This window comes from Falco punctatus, assembly GCF_963210335.1.
Source record: "Falco punctatus genome assembly, chromosome: 2".
NCBI lineage: Eukaryota > Metazoa > Chordata > Aves > Falconiformes > Falconidae > Falco > Falco punctatus.
Window position 1 is genome coordinate 118,864,016 of NC_137581.1, and position 15,479 is coordinate 118,879,494.

A 15,479-nucleotide genomic window follows, 5' to 3' on the forward strand; every position below is an offset into this window, starting at 1 on the left:
GCTCCGTGCAGGCACTGCCAGCAGCGATGGGAACGTCCCTGACTTACCCACACCGGGTCACCGACCTAGAACACAGCCCCACGCAGCTGCTGTGAAGGAAATCAACTCCATCCCAGGCAAAACCAGCACACAGGAATCCCAGTCTTCCCACAGCAACGGTAACAGCTGCAGGTCTGCAGCCCCCCTGGCCATGGCTGGGTAAATGGAATGCTGCAAAATCTGCAAACTAAAATAATCTGCACCTTTTTTTCTCTCTCTTTTTAATTCCAATCTCAGGTGTTTTTGAAAACTCAAGGCTTGTGATAATGGGAATTGCATGCTCTTTGTATTTCCCCTGGCTTATTTGTGGCTCGTACCTGCAAAAGGAAAACTGGTTGGCAAGGCTGAATGTAGTGTGACTATTTAACCTCTTCCGAAATTTTAACCACACAGTTTCTGACTGTTCCTGATGTCACTTGCATGTGTGATGCCTAGAGCGATCCCCATTTGCATTTCACACGGTCCTCACTCTTCCTCCAGCTTACATCTGGTGGGGGGAGAGGGCTTCTCCTTCATGCCACAGTGGTCACCTGGCGGCTGAGCAACCGCACGTCAGCCCCTAACCCAGGCTCCCTCAGCAGCCAGAACAAGAGAAAAAGCATCCACAAGGCAAGATCCTTCACTTGTCTTGGGATGGGACTGGATCACCCTGGGCAAGTTTGGCTTTGATGTTCATAGCTGAGATGCAGGTTTTTTGGACCTTTTGGAAGAACAAGGCCAGGCCAGGTGATCACCACCATCAGGGATGGCCACTAGCTGAATGCCCCCAAAGGGGAACGGCCACTCAATTTAATTCAATTAAATTTAATTTAATTTCCTACTTTAATTTCATTCAATAATTTAATTTATTGTAATTTAATTCTTTCATTTAATAGATTATTAACATAGTTTATTTAATTATTTAATTTAATACGTGAATTATTAATTTAATTTAATCACCAGTCTTTTTGCTTCTGGTGCCTGCCTTAATGGCTCGGTTCCTGGTGTCACAGTCTCTGCTGGTTTTTCAAAGAGAAGCCATCCCGTCCCGGCTGCTGCGCACTTGCAGACGCCAGCCTTCCACTTGGCGCAGACACTCAGGTGTGCACCCGCCGGTGACACAGGGCTCGGGGCTGCGCGCACCCACTTTGCCATTTCGCAAAAGCCAGGCTACTGCCCCGTGGCTTTATCATCTCAGCCTGCAGGAGATCAGAGAGATCTGTAAAAATGGTGATCAGATTGGGAGGATGAACGCTGCTATTCTGAGAGCTGGACCTGCAGGCAAAACCTCCTGTCAGCGCGGGACAGACGCTACGGCTGGGGACAAGTGGGTGAGAAAGGGCACAGCGGAGGCTCCGAAAACGGAAAAGGAAAAAACCAACCGCCTTGTGATTCCTGGGATGGGCAAGGTGTGCGTTGGGCTGGAAGATGGCTGAGGACTCATGCATGAGGCCAAGCAACGGCCTGGATCATGAGGGTCGTGAGGATGATGCTTTGTAGCAGCTCCTCTTTTTTGGGGAACAGCCTGCAGGATTCACAAAAAGAGAAGCAAAACACTATTGTTCCCTGAGAATACCTCCGAAGTCATGTGTATGTCGTGTGCCAAAGAGGCAGGCGGCTGTCCTCCGGGGAGGAAGAGGATGGCCAGCATTACATTTTAATGACTGGTCCGTGCATTGCAGAAAGTGCAGCCGCTGCCTCCTCTTTGTCCTTGAGGATTTCAGACTGGCCGGGGTTGTCTTAGGCAGGGGATTATATCTCCTAAAGCAAAGCTAAAAGAGAGCAATTGGGGAAATATGTCTTGATTATTCATAAAGGCCAATTAAAAAAAATGTTTTTAGTGGCTTAATTCTCCTTTAGCGAGTGTGGTGGTTCGATGCGTGCTTTGTTTTGATTCAGATGGTATCTGCAGCAGGGTGAATCACTTGAACTGAAGCCCTGAGCTTTTGAAATGCCAGCTTTTCTTCAGGGAAGCAGAAAAATAGAGCCAAAATTTAAATGCAGCTGATTAAAATAAGCAGTTTAAAAATACCTGATTAAAAGTTCTGGTGTGTTTTAACCTCTGAACTTATTAAAGCAAAGAAAACTGGTTTTGGACAGGCTGTTTTAACAAATGCATCAATCCTAAACTGCTCTGAGACCTCATGACATTGCCAAGCGGTGATTTCAGGGCTGGGAGGGGGGGTGGAAGGGTTAGCAAAGGAAACGTCTTCCTTGAAGTATGTCTTTTGGGTTTTTAGACAAGAGAAAAATGATGTTGAGGGCTTATAGGTACCGTTTCAGCCCAACCAGCACGAACCAGGTAAGACCGAGGTCCACCACGGCCTTTGGCAGCACACCTGGCTCTCCCAGCCTAGCAGGGGCCACGGCCCGAGGGAAGCCTCGGCCTTCGTTCCGAGGGGCAGGGGATGCTGGTGGCTGTTTGCCTGCTGGTGTGCTACCGACAAATTAAAAAATATCACTAAAAGCTTATTTTTCCCATACCCAGCAGCATAACACGCCAAAACACGAGGTGTGTAAGCTCAAGGGTGATACGGCCGAGCACAGGCCGTGGCTGCCCTCTGCCAGCCCAGCCGTGAGCTGGGACGGTTCAAAGCTGCTTTTCCATTTGATTTTTCTTTAGCAATGCCATGGCAGCGGCATGGCCCCAGTTGCAGCTGTGGTCATGCAGACACAAGGAGCCCGGTGCTCATTCCTCATTTTCTGTATGGCAGCCAGTAGTTGCCCGGGTAAAAGGAGTGAAAGGGACTTTCACCATTGTACTGTAGTGTATAAGGTAAGTTACGAGACACGTGCACGTACATATGTACATAAATACATGTATGTGTATAGTACATAGGTTCCACCACACAGGAGTGATGGATGCACCATACCCTGTCAACACAGGCAAGAGTAGCCTTATTCTGCAACCAGTGATGGTGCATCAGCTTGGAAAACAGGGAAGGAGATGGTTAATCAGATCTTTTCCAGTGTACATTCGCTTCACTTCAATAGCTTGCAGGCTTTCTGAATGGTCTTTCTTAAAAGCCTAATTCTGCTGTCCACTCAGCTAAAGGCTGAGAAACTCCTAATGCACAGTCCTGAAGGGAAACCTTCAGCAGAAACCAAGCAAGCAAACTCATCAGCCCAAAGAGCTATTTTAAGGGCCAAAACTATGGTTCGCCCCCCTAAGGAGCGCTCCTACCTACAGCAAGCCACACACGGAGCTCTCCTTGGCCGTCATGGAAAAGTAGAAAGACCTCCTCCAGCGGGGTCCAGAGCATCAGCCAGGCTTCCAGCCATCAGGGGGTTGCAGGTGGGGAGGCACGAGGTGGCATCACCCCACCAGCAGCAGATGTGGCCTTTATTTTCCCTGCCCCTTGGTGTGAGCCCAGGGAGGGATGCCCGGGTGGGATGCGTGCAGCAGCCGTGTGGTGCTGGCTCACTTGGCAAGGGACAAGCACCTGCACCACCCCCTGCCCCCAGCTGTAGCCCCATTAACTGTAAAGGTACACTATGAAGAGCAACAGATGAGTCAAAACTGCTGAATTAAAAGTGTATCTGCAGATGTAAGTTGTATTTTATTCAAGTCAAAGTCTAATATTGCAACAGCTATGCGACGTTTGGTCAGCCACAAGGAAGGTGCGCAGGTTCTGAAGGTTTCCAGCACAACGTGAATGCTGAAGAACAATGTCAGCTTTTCTAAGAGGAGTGAAAATGTCAAGTCGCAGGAGAGGGCAGAGCAGCAGATATTTCTGAAGGTAGCCAGTGGAAAGGAAGAAGCACATGCTTGGGGCTGGCCAGGAGCCAAAAGCAACACAAGGAAAGAATTTGGTGAATTTGGAAGGGTAGAAAAGGGGACTTAAGGCATAAAAGCTGTGGCAAAACCAGCCATTTCCTATAATTTCTCCCAAATGAAGGAGAACCCAATGATGCCACAAAGTGACCAAACCCAAGAAGCTGAAGGTCTTTGTGAAAATCCCTGTGCCCTGGGAGTTTGTGAGTGATATAATTCATCCTGAAAAACAACCAGTAACAAACTGGTTCCTGACATGTCCCACACCCCATCCTTGCCCACGTGCACTCCCAAGCTGGTGCTAGGCTGCAGAACTGGTCCAGATAAACCTTTTTTATCTTTTAAATGGGACCCGTGAGTGCTCTTTTTTCCCTCTATTTTTCCTAGATAGGTTCATCACCATGGTGTGTCATTTTTTCTAAATGGCAATCCACAGTTGCTTTTCAGCCAGCTTGTAGCAGGGGGGAGTATTTTATGAGTCACCAGAGCCATCTGTTTTAGACAAATATTTCAGTGAATGATCTCTCTTTTATAGTTAGACAATTTCTTTCTTCTCCTGTTTAAGGATCAATTATGTGAAGAACAAAGTGGGGTGGCCTCTCCTCTCCCGGGCTTGCTCACCCTCCCTCCAGGAGCTCCTGCTGGCATTAAGCTGTGTGCCTCACCCAGCTTCAGCACCACCAAATACTATGTCTGCCGACAGGTTTTCAAGCTGGGTTAGAAATGTGGATTAAAGTTGAAATAGAAATGGTTTTGGCTTCCTGGGCTGTTGCAAACAACTGCTCTTCAGTTCCCCGCAGACGGCTCGTGCTGTAAGAGCATCGCGTGGAGGTGGAGGTCCCCCAGAGCGTTGACCCATGCCTGCCTCCTGTGGTGCTCAGGCATCGTTCAAGCTCCACAACCAACATTTTTTCAGTACAGCAAGTTCCTCCCCTCCTTGTGAGTGTTTTGGGTGGCTTCAGCCTCAACTCCTTCCCTTAGTTCCCACGAACGTTTGCCTCCCCTCCCGCCTTTCCGCCTGCCTGGCAAACCCCCGGTGGAACAGCTTCCCCAGCGCACGAGTCGGGGGGCCTTCCCCTCGCAGCCGGCCACACGAGGCTCGGCAGCATCCCCTCCCCCACCATGCCGCAAGCAAGATTTGCACCACCGGGCTGGCCACGTCCCTGGTGTCCCCCTACATCAGCTTCAGCCCAGCTGGCCCCAAACTTGCTGCAGCACTGGGCCAGCGCAGCAGCTCTGGCTGAGGCTGGGGAGGCAGCCGTGGCGTACAGGATTCTGTTGGTAACGGCTTGTCACCCATAGCTGTGACCATCACCGTCATGTGCCTGAGCCCCGCAGTCCCTCAGCCTCAGGATGTGGCACGCCACGGTGGCCAGGCCTTTACAGCCTTGGGATATTTTTAATGGGATGTTAAAAAACCATAAATGATGCACCGGTGCTGGTTAGTGGTGGTGTTACACATCGTGTTCCCGCCGCCAGCCCTGCCATCCTCACGCAGTGCCAGAATTGCAAATACTTGCTCCAATAAAAACTTTCCACAGAAGCAGCATAAGGAAACCATAAAGCAGTTAGTCAGAAATAACATTTCCTCTGCACAGCAACAGACTGGCTGCAGGAAAAGCAGCCGTTTCGGAAACTTCTGCATTTTTGCCTCAGCAGTGCTTGATACCCCCACACCCACTGATGCCACGTGGGTGCAGAGCGCCCAAAGGTGGAGCTGAGGACCCCACAGTGACATGGTCCTAGCAGAGATGCTACCACCGCTGCTCTGGCTCAGCCCATGCCACCCGAGGCACTCAGCACCAGGGGTTTTGCCACCGGCCAGTGTTTGCCCTCGGTTTCAGCACGGCACGGAGATGGGTTTGCCTTCCCCTTTCTGCAGCACGGCTTGCACTGAAAAGCTGGGACGTGTGGCACCCTGCTGAGGTGTGAGGCGGCTGGACTTTCACCCACACTCGCTGTCCTTCGCACCCATGGGTGAGTGACGCTGCTCTGGCAGCTCAGACAGGTGCCTGAGCCAAGGCAGCTCTCCCCGAGGTCCCTCTCCCTCCCCGCTCCCTGGCAAGGCGAAGCAGCGTGATGAGGTCAGCCGTGGATAAGTAATTTTTGAGTGACTCATTAGTAAGTAATTTACTGCCATGGACTAGAGCAAGGCAGCTGAGTCACTGACTCTGTATCAAAATCCCAGGCATTTTACGTACAACTAGATGTCGTCTCTCCATCTATCCCCATGCACATGCGCTGTCGGTCCTCAGCACATGCGTGGCTGGAAGCTGTCCAAGGGAGAACCCCCTAGGTCCCCTTCAGGGCTGTGTTTGGGGCACACCTGGCCCAGAGCTGCCAGGTCATTAAATACCAGAAGAAAATGAACACACATGCACCACCGTCACCCCTCCCCGTGCAGCTGACTGGGGGGGGTGGGGGTGGGTGGGGGTGTCACCACAGCAGCTGATCCAACATCACACACAACTCCTCCAAACCAGCGGAGCCAGGAGGAGATGAATTGAGCCAAAGCACCGAGTGCACCAGTTTAACATCAAATCTGGGGTGACTTGGTGGTTGCATGGTGTCCCTGGGGTCTGCGTGGCATTATCCCACCCTTAGCGGGTGTTTCGGACCAGTTCCACTATGCTCGCCTACTCATAACGTGAACATTGTTGGCGTGGACATCAGGGACAGGGCTTGTTTATGTTCCACTTTTGTACTGCATAGATTTAACAGCGCCTTAGCTTGAAAAAGCACCTAAGCAGTGTGGACTGCATGGATGTAAGCAGCTCTGAAACCGCGAGGCGAGTGCACTCACCCAAGTCTGTGCCACTTGAAAAGCATTGGTGCTTGCCTGGGTCTGCGGGAGACTGATGACCTACGGGCACACTGGGCCTTCAGGGAGTTTGAGAACCATTGAATTTGCTAAATAACTAAAATGAATAGAAAACCTCAGATCGGACTGCATTATTTTTAATGATTCTGTGCTGATTTCAGTCTTGTCACACTTGCCTTTCCCAGCAGCTCTGGGCCACCTCCCACCGTGTCACACGTGATGTTCGATGCTGCTCCCAGAAGCATGACCCCTGAATCTTGACTGCAGCATCAAAAAATGATGAAACTACAGCTGACCCTAAGAGCTTGGCCTCTCTATTCTGCGCTTACACCTTGAGCATTTTACTCGGGAGAGGCTCCCCTGGCCCCACAGCTCCGTGTCCATCGGGCTGATGGTAACTATTTGCATTGCATCAGGCGCTGTGCCTGGGCTGTGCCTGTACCACCCTGCCAAAGGCTTTTCATGTGCGGGCAGTGGTTCAGCCTGGGTCACATCACTGGCCAAAACAAGCCTGGAGAATCGTAGACGAGGGTGCAATAAACTGGTTTACATGAAAAGGAGTGGTGCCAGTTTAACAGCTCTCAAAACCTGGAGCAACACCAGCAAGACCTGAGAAATATCCAGCATCTCCCCAGGCTGGCAGAAATTTCAGCCAACTCTGATAAGAGTTTGCTGACTCAGGTGGGAGGGATGCTCCATACCCTGGCGCTCTGGGTAATGGGAGTTGGTTTGCCTTCAGTGGCTGGTTATAAAAAGGAAAAAGAAAAATAAAAGCTGCCTCAAAATCAGACATCTTTTGGGAAACACTTTGCCTGGCAAGAGGATCCATCGGATGCACTCTTGAAGCAGAACATTTTGGTGAGCGGGAGCCAGCTGCAGGGATGGAGCATCCCTCTCACTGCAAGCAGGCGGTGGGTCAGTGCCATGAGGCCTCATGCCTTGGACAAACTTGTTTTGGGCACTCTTGACATTATTTTAACTTGTGTTTTGCTGTAAGAGCAAATTGCCTGACTGGTGCCTAACTTGCTTTTAGCTTTAGCTTTGCTTTGTGCAAGGAAATGACAGGAAGGGTTTGCCAGACCCTTACCATGCAAGTGATGGCCATGTAGCTACATCTGCATACAAATTAAAAAAACAAAGCAAAAGAAAGATTGCTCAACTAGATTGATGAAAATGTGTAAAAAATGGCCTCAAATGGGCTCTTGACCAAGAACCAGGAGAAGAAACCCCATCACTGACGTCCTTCTCCTTGCAAAAGACCCAGAGATGTAGAGTATGTGCCATACCAATGCATGAAAAAGGTAAAATAGTAAAAAAAAATAGCAGTGATTAGATAATTTGCATTATGCATTGCAACACAGTAACTGAATTAATAGAGCCTGTTGGGTTTTATTTCGATTAGACTGGCAAGGCTTTGTTAGACCATGAATATACTCATTGCTCCACATAGCAGTGAGGTTCCTCAGCCCATGTAGATGGAATTAGGCTCGTGTAGTGTGGCAAAGCAGAGAGCTCTCCATCACAGCACCCAGAACCTTCCTTGGCCAGGTCTAGGAGAAAACTGTGGGGCCAAGTGCGTCAGCTAGGGAGCAGGGAAAAGCCAGCAGCATTGTCTCTCATATCCTGCTATTAAATGGCTGGATCAGGAGGTTAGTCCTGCTCTACACGATGACAAAGCTTGCCAACACCGACACCTGGAAAACAGGAGTAAGGCTTGGAACAGGGGCTGGCGGGAGGGGAGGTGGCACACTGCAGGGGTGGGGATTCACACCCCCTTGCGGCTCTGCACCACCGACCTTTGAAGGCATAAACCTTCTGGCAGGATTACTCAGCTCCCACCAGGGATTTTCCCCTTTCCTTTCTTCTTCCCCCATGCAGACATCCCCAGCTGTGCTGCAGGGGATCTTCCTCTCACTCCGAGTTTAATCTTTAAATCATCTTCATCACTGATGCTTTTCTGGAGCTGCCATACCCAGCCCTGGTGCTTTTGGAAGAAGAAAGCAAAGGACGTTGGACATGGGTGGCAGCAGTGGCAGTGCCCGGAGGCAGCGGGGCAGCTTTTGCATGCCTGTGCTCTCCATACTTATTTAAGGAAAATACTGATGTCGAGATTTTTCAAAAATTTCAGAGGGATAAGCATGTTTAATTCCTATTAAAATCTACAAGAGCTAGACATCCAGCCAGCTGGGGGGAAAAGAAGACATTAAGCACCTGGCTAAAGCTGTAGTGACGAATCTACCATACTCCAGCCCCCAAAAGATGAATCAAGTACACTGCTAATCCAGATCTTTCTGGCAACTGAAATTCGCCTTAAAAGTCAATGAAAACACCACTTTTTTTCTGTAAGATATGAAACAAGGGAATATTCCACGCAGACACATACAAATATTTTCCATTAGCCTTTAAAAGACCTGGTTTTAAAAAGATCTTTTCTGGTTGCCACTTAATTATACAAATAATCTGGAGATTTAGAAAGCAAAACAGAGCGGGGGCTGCGCCAGGCCAGGCCGGTTGCTCATGTGGCAACACTCCACTGACTGCGCTTTGGGCACGGCGGTGAAAGCATCCCTCCCGGGAACAAAAGGAATGAGAAAATGCTGGGGAAAACTAAATCCGTGCTGCCTTCCTGCCGTATGGCTGTAGCTTTTACATCACCCCCCCATCACCATTAACAGCGCCTGTTGAAAAGACCCAACAGCTGATGAAGCGACCAGCAGCACATCCCCGGGCAGTGACACGTGCAGGGCTGTTGAGAGGGGTCTGGGTTTCTACAGCTCTGCTTTCCAGCAGGGGGGCTCCAGACCCCCCCAGCAAAGTGATTTATGGGCTGCAGATCGGAGGCAGCTCTGCTCTGCCTGCCCCGTGCAAATCACAGAGCAAAGGCAACCACCTCTGGGGTGGCTGATGGCAAACGTGCTGTGGTCCGAAACCGGCTTGTGAGCCACCGGGAAACCAGGAGAGCCACCGGGAGAGCTGAGCCCCTGCTGCTGTTGCTGCCCTCATGGCACTGCTTTTACCAGGGCTGCTGTATACGGTGCAGCAGCTCCTCGTCTTGACTAGGGGTGGAAAGCAAGTTCTGGGAGGCTGCTTGCTTGCTAAAGTGCCCGGACAAACTCCAGGTTGGGCAGGAGAAGCAGAGGCTTGGTGGCCTGCCAAATCAGACCATTCCTGGGAAAGGAGCTAAACCTGTGATGACATTTTTGTGTAATGATGCATCTGGTAACAATGCTCCATAAACAAAACTAGTAGAGATAACCTGAGCCATCTACTGGAGCTGGCTAGAAGGGATGTCATGGTCCATCCAACCATCTGCACTTCTCCAACCCCCTTCTTGGGGCAACTGCTACAGGAGAGACACTCCCAGCTGTGCCGTCACCACTCCAGTGCGTCAGGACCACCGCCTGGATGGAGGCACAGCCTTGGCTGCCCCCCACCCTCCACCCATGCTGCTACAGTGGGTGCAACCCACCTCGTCCCAGGCTGGTGCAATCAGAGATGTCTCTTCCAAAGGGGTGGCTGGCACTGAGAATACTTGCGTTTGGTTCCCCTTCCCCAGCTGCTGAAAGTTTGCAGGAAAATTCCCTTTCCCCAGCATCCACAATATTTTAAATCTCAGGGTGTGCCATCAGGAGAAAAGCAGACTAGATAACAACCGTTCCCGGCACAGACAGCTCAAGAAAGTGAGGAGTGAGATATATTAGCAAAAGGAAAATAATTATTTAACTAGGGAGAAATTACAACCAGGAAAGGTGAAGCACTTTAGTTAGGATTTTACACCCTTGAGTGCCACTTAGGGCTCCTCTCCATGCCTTGCAATATCAGGCTTTTAATTAAAGACTCAGGTCCTTAAGACAAGCAATTAAGTGCCAGCCCAAGCATGCCCTCAAATCTCTCTGAACAAACAAGAGGAAACTGATGAGATGCAGTAAGGGGGGAGGAGGATTTGTGCCCAGATATCTTGCAGCACCTCACCTTTATATATATATATCTATGTACACACACATATCTATATACATATATATATATATATAATTGTTACGTTAGAGGTTCTCACCGCTCTCAGTGACCCCCAACCAAAGCTTCCCTTTGGCGATCAGATGACGAGGAAACCTTTTGCTTTTTGCAGGACAAGTCCAAGGCAGGTAGCACTTGTGCCTGCCTGTCCCGCTCCTGCACGCACCCAGGGCAGCGTGCGCAGCCAGGCTGCATCTCGGGCTGGGCACCCACCCACCCACCATCCTGAGTGGGAGGGACGGGGTGTAAGGGCTTTGCCTTGGGTACCTGGGTGCCAGCGTTTCCATCCCAGCAGCAGCTGATTCCGTGATCATTAAAGTGGCAGAAAACGAGCTCGTGGTGGGTGACCTTCCCCCAGGGAGGAGAAAAGCATTTCACCACCAGCCCCCACAGGCGACTTGCTGCTTGAAGGGGACCTGGCTGGCACGGCCACGGGTCAGAGACAAGCCCTGGGTGCGGGTCCCTGGCCCAAGGGTAGTGTCCAACCCGGCCTCTGTGCGATGCACTGAAAGCCACGAGCAGCAACGATGCTCACGCAGCTGAGCCCCAGGGCTTGTGGGCTGACATTGTGTCCGTTTTTTGCTCTAAACCAGTTGGTTTGATTAAAATACATGAAAATAATTAAAATAATCCTGCCAGACGCGTGTCCTGAGACGTCTGAGCCCATAGCCAACACAGCTACCCAAACCCACTGGGATGGCACATCCCAGGGACCGGTCGTTCTCTGACCCACCCTGATTTCACCCAAACCCAAGCACGTCCATGCAGATTTTTGCTGGACTTCTGAATCGGCTTGAAAGTGCTCCTTAACCCACTGGGGTGCAAACCCTTTGCTTTGGTGAGTTGGTTCAAAGTGTTCAGCAAAATGCTGAAACAAATTACAGAAATTTGTAATTTGACTGGGGCTGAAGCCGTGGGGTTCCCCAAACGACAGCTTCTGCAGGTGCCTGCAGTGCATGCAAGCCTTCCCTCCACCAACCTGAGAGCATCTGCTGCCTGGGGCTTAGGCTGAGGACACAGGGCCCAGCACGAACACAAGATTCATTTTATTTGTACAAACGCTCCCTGTGACTGCCAGATGGACTAATCCGGGGAGGAAGGCATTAACCTCCCTAAATACCTGCAGCCACGCTTCTTTTCTTACATCTCATTTGTGCTGGCTAAAAACCCTGTGTCGGATGCAATCTGCACTATGGAAAAACCAAAAATACCGTCAATCATAAATATGCCATAAAAAGCAATTTTAAAAAGTGAAAAAATATAGACACATGCATATAAAATATGCTTCATAATTGAGGTTTTACTCCAGATCTCATTAGCTGCTGAATATAGATGTTGTGGGCTGTTGTACCCACTCAGAGCCGGCAGCTTTGCTGCTGCCTACGGTACCAGCTAATTGCTCCAGGTGGGATGTGCAAGTAAGGCCAAGTCCTGGCACAGGCATGCGAGGACGCAAGAACAGTGTTTTAGGGGGTTACGGTCCAGGGAGAAGCCCCGCAGCCCAGGGAGGGGAGCCAGCTTTATTCCTGTTTCCCCCGCCGCGATGCAGCAAGCGCAGCAAGGTGCCGCCAGGCATTGCCTGGGAGGAAGCCCCTGGTGTGTCTTCTCTGTGGATGTCAAAACAAAGGGAATAATCCTCTACACACTTTTATTAATGCCAAAAAAGCACTTTTTTTTTTTCCCCCCTGCAGGAGGGGTGCGGATGGTAGAGGACCAAACTGGAGGTTTGGACAGTTCAAGGGGTCATGTTCTGTTCTCACTTCTACCAGAGAAAGCCCAGATAATGAGCAGAAAATAATTTCAGGACTCGCTGAGCCATTGTGATCAGGACTGTGTAAAACAAAGCTGTGCCCCCACTGTTGCCCCCGCATTCCCACCTTGAGCACACACTGGCGAGGAGCCCCTCGGTCCCCCTGCCAGCAGCCATGGGGCACCCCCCCCGATAGGGCTGGCTCCCCAGGGTCCCTGCGCGATGGCAGGGGCACCTTTGGGACCTTCTCTGCCCGCCACCCGGGGCCATCGATCCCTCACACGGGGCTGGGGGTCAGCCATCGGAGTGGGAGGGGGACGGCTGCCCGGTTAGGATGGAGGCAGCAGCTTGTTCCTCTCCTTTCAGCTGCATTTCGGGGGCTCGGGGCTGTGTGTAGGGAGACCCCCCCAGATGGGGATCCCCGGCTGCGGGGAGGGCAGTGGGGCTGGGGACCCTGCCCAGCGCTGCTGCGTGGCTGCGCTGAAAATGTGCTAAATTGATTACTGCTGATGAAAAAGTCTTTAATTAGGAATCGTTTAACTTGGATGAGGAGCTTGGGGAGCTCAAGGGCGACTTTAGCGAGCAGGTGGGGTTTGGCCTGAGACCCCTGAACAAGCCAGATTCGAGCGGGACCATCCAGACAATAAACACCGTGTGTGGCTGCGTGGTGCCGGTGACTGCACGTGCCTGGCCGCCGGGCCAATGTCCCTGGCACGTGTGAGCCTCGCGGACCGGGAGACAGGGCACACCGCGGTGCACTTGGCCTGACCATAAAAACCTGCATGCACTAGGCGTGCCAACTGGTTTTGGGTTTCCCCGCGTCTAAAGGTGGGCAAGCTGCGGGACTGGGCAGGAGCCTCACCTCCGGGTGGATGCACCGTGCAGGAATTCTCCCAGTTCCTGAGAGACTCCTGGCGCTGGGTGCAACAGGGCTCCCAGCCGAAGGATGGGCATGGGTGATGTGAAGGTGCTAACTGGTGATGTCTCCTTCCCTTAGTCTCTGTAACGCTCTGCAGTAATGATGTGATGCTCGCTCCAATGGCTTTTTTATCATATTGTGTGTAACAGCCAGTACCATTTCCTCTTACCATACTGCATGCTATTTTCCTTTATTACATTGTAATATAACAAACCTCATTTATTCTTCTATTTGATTTGGAATTCGTTTTTGCTTGGTATCCAGTCAATCAGCAAAGCAATGGCATGTCTGGAACCTCGCCATCAGGGCCGGTGGAGAGCAGGAGCTCTGCGCCCCATGGTGCACACGAGGGTGCTTTGGGGGCTGCCTGGCTGGGCACTGGAGCTGGGGGGGGCTGCGCAGCCTGTCCCCATCCTGCCCCCCCAAAACCCACCCTGCAGGGCAGCTGCTCCGGCAGGGACCCGAGTAGGGCTGCATGAATGTAAAAATACCGTCATGTTTGCAGCTGCCACCGTTTAGAGCATCAGTATCCAGTGAGCAATTCCATTATTTTAAATTACTAGTGAGTATGGACTAAGGTTTTCCAGCTGTCCCTCCACGTGTACATACGTGCAATATGCACACATATGCCCATGCCAAAACCAGAAAAATAGGTGAAGGTGAGAGGTGAGAACTGAGGCAAAAAAAATCCATTTGACTTACAAATGAGACTTTGGTACTTTGGGGAAACTTTGCTGCACAGGCACAGCCACTGTTTCAACTTTTGCTTCAGGGTGGAACGGGGCAAAATAAACCACCAGCAAATGGCACTGACTGATGGAGGTGGAGATTTTTAGCAGCTTCATCTCCCCACACACCAAAGCTGCTTGTTTCTTAGGAGATTTAGCAGGACTTGGCTTTGCTGCCTCACACCCCGTCCCCAGAGCTGCCACATGCCCGCATCCCCGCTCCCGGGGAAGGACCGACTTTGCCAGGTTGGCGAGCAGACGGCAGCCCCCCGAGCTGCACTAAGGCTGATGTCCCCGGTGAGAGGAGGGCAAAGCGCAGGGTGATGCTGCGGGTCTCCTCAGGAGGTGCCAGGTGACCTCTGAGCAGCTCTGGCTGAGGAAGAGGAAGGGTACGGGGTAGAGAAGGATGCGTGCTTCCTGCAAATGCAGCAACAGCACATGCTCCTGCTAATTGCTTCTGGGAGCGAATTTTTTAAAATGCAGAAAAAAATGCCACAGATGTCAGGAGGAAGAGGGATTGCCACGCAGAACTGGACTCCCTGTTAAAAAGCAAAAAAGAGAACAAAACAGGAGAGAAGAAAAGAAAACAAAACAGGAGAGACGAAAACAAAACAGAAGAAAAACAGAGCAAAGCAAACCCAAAACTAGAACAGAACCAAAGTGAAGTGAAGCAAAGCAAAGCGAAGCAAAAGTGAAGCAAAGCGAAGCAAAGCAAAGCAAAAGTGAAGCAAAGTGAAGCAAAAGTGAAGCAAAGCAAAGCAAAGCAAAAGCAAAGCAAAGCAAAAGCAAAAGCAAAGCAAAAGCAAAGCAAAGCAAAGCAAAAGCAAAGCAAAAGCAAAGCAAAGCAAAAGCAAAGCAAAAGCAAAGCAAAGCAAAAGCAAAGCATTGCAGCCCCAAACAAGCAGGCCAGGTAAGTCTGGGTTTCGGCCGTGCTGCCTGGGCGTGCAGCTGCTGAGGCTGGCTGACGCATCGCCTCACGCGCGGGGAAGCACGCCGTGCCCTGCTGCTCCTGGCTAGGCCATGGAGACCAGCCTGGCATCCGCGCTGAGCTCTGCCCACCCCCAGACCACGGGGTGAAAACCCAGCCCCGGCGGGGCACCAGGCTCTGAGAGAGCCAGGAGCTGCCTGTGACAGTGACAGCACCGGCCATGGCCACCACCGCCGGCGCTGGAGAAGTCAAACGGGTCGCTGTGCAGGACGAGAAGATGCGCGGCAATTCCTCTGCATCCACAGGGTCTCCTCAGGTCCTTAGGGATGGCTCGGAAGCCAGGCTCTGGCTGCCCTGGTCGCAGCTCCTTCCTTTTCAGCGGGAAAGGGCAGGTTTCGCCTGGGATGCTCGGCCGGGCTCTGCCGTACCCAGCAGGTGCCAGGGGAGAGGTGCCAGCCCAGCTGCGGAGCTGCCCCCTGCCCGGCTCTGCCTGCGCCTCCACCGCCTCCCCCGCACCCCAATCAAG

At 51.5% G+C, this 15,479-nt stretch overlaps 1 long non-coding RNA gene across 1 annotated transcript; it reads right to left on the reverse strand.

Moving 5' to 3' along the window:
* Positions 1-906: 906 nt before the first annotated feature.
* Positions 907-14,779, reverse strand: LOC308059204. Its single transcript, XR_013926167.1, has 2 exons — positions 5,928-14,779; positions 907-3,699 (listed from the first exon to the last, which is right to left on the reverse strand). It is a non-coding gene; the product is annotated as an uncharacterized lncRNA (long non-coding RNA).
* Between the last annotated feature and the right edge of the window lie 700 nt (positions 14,780-15,479).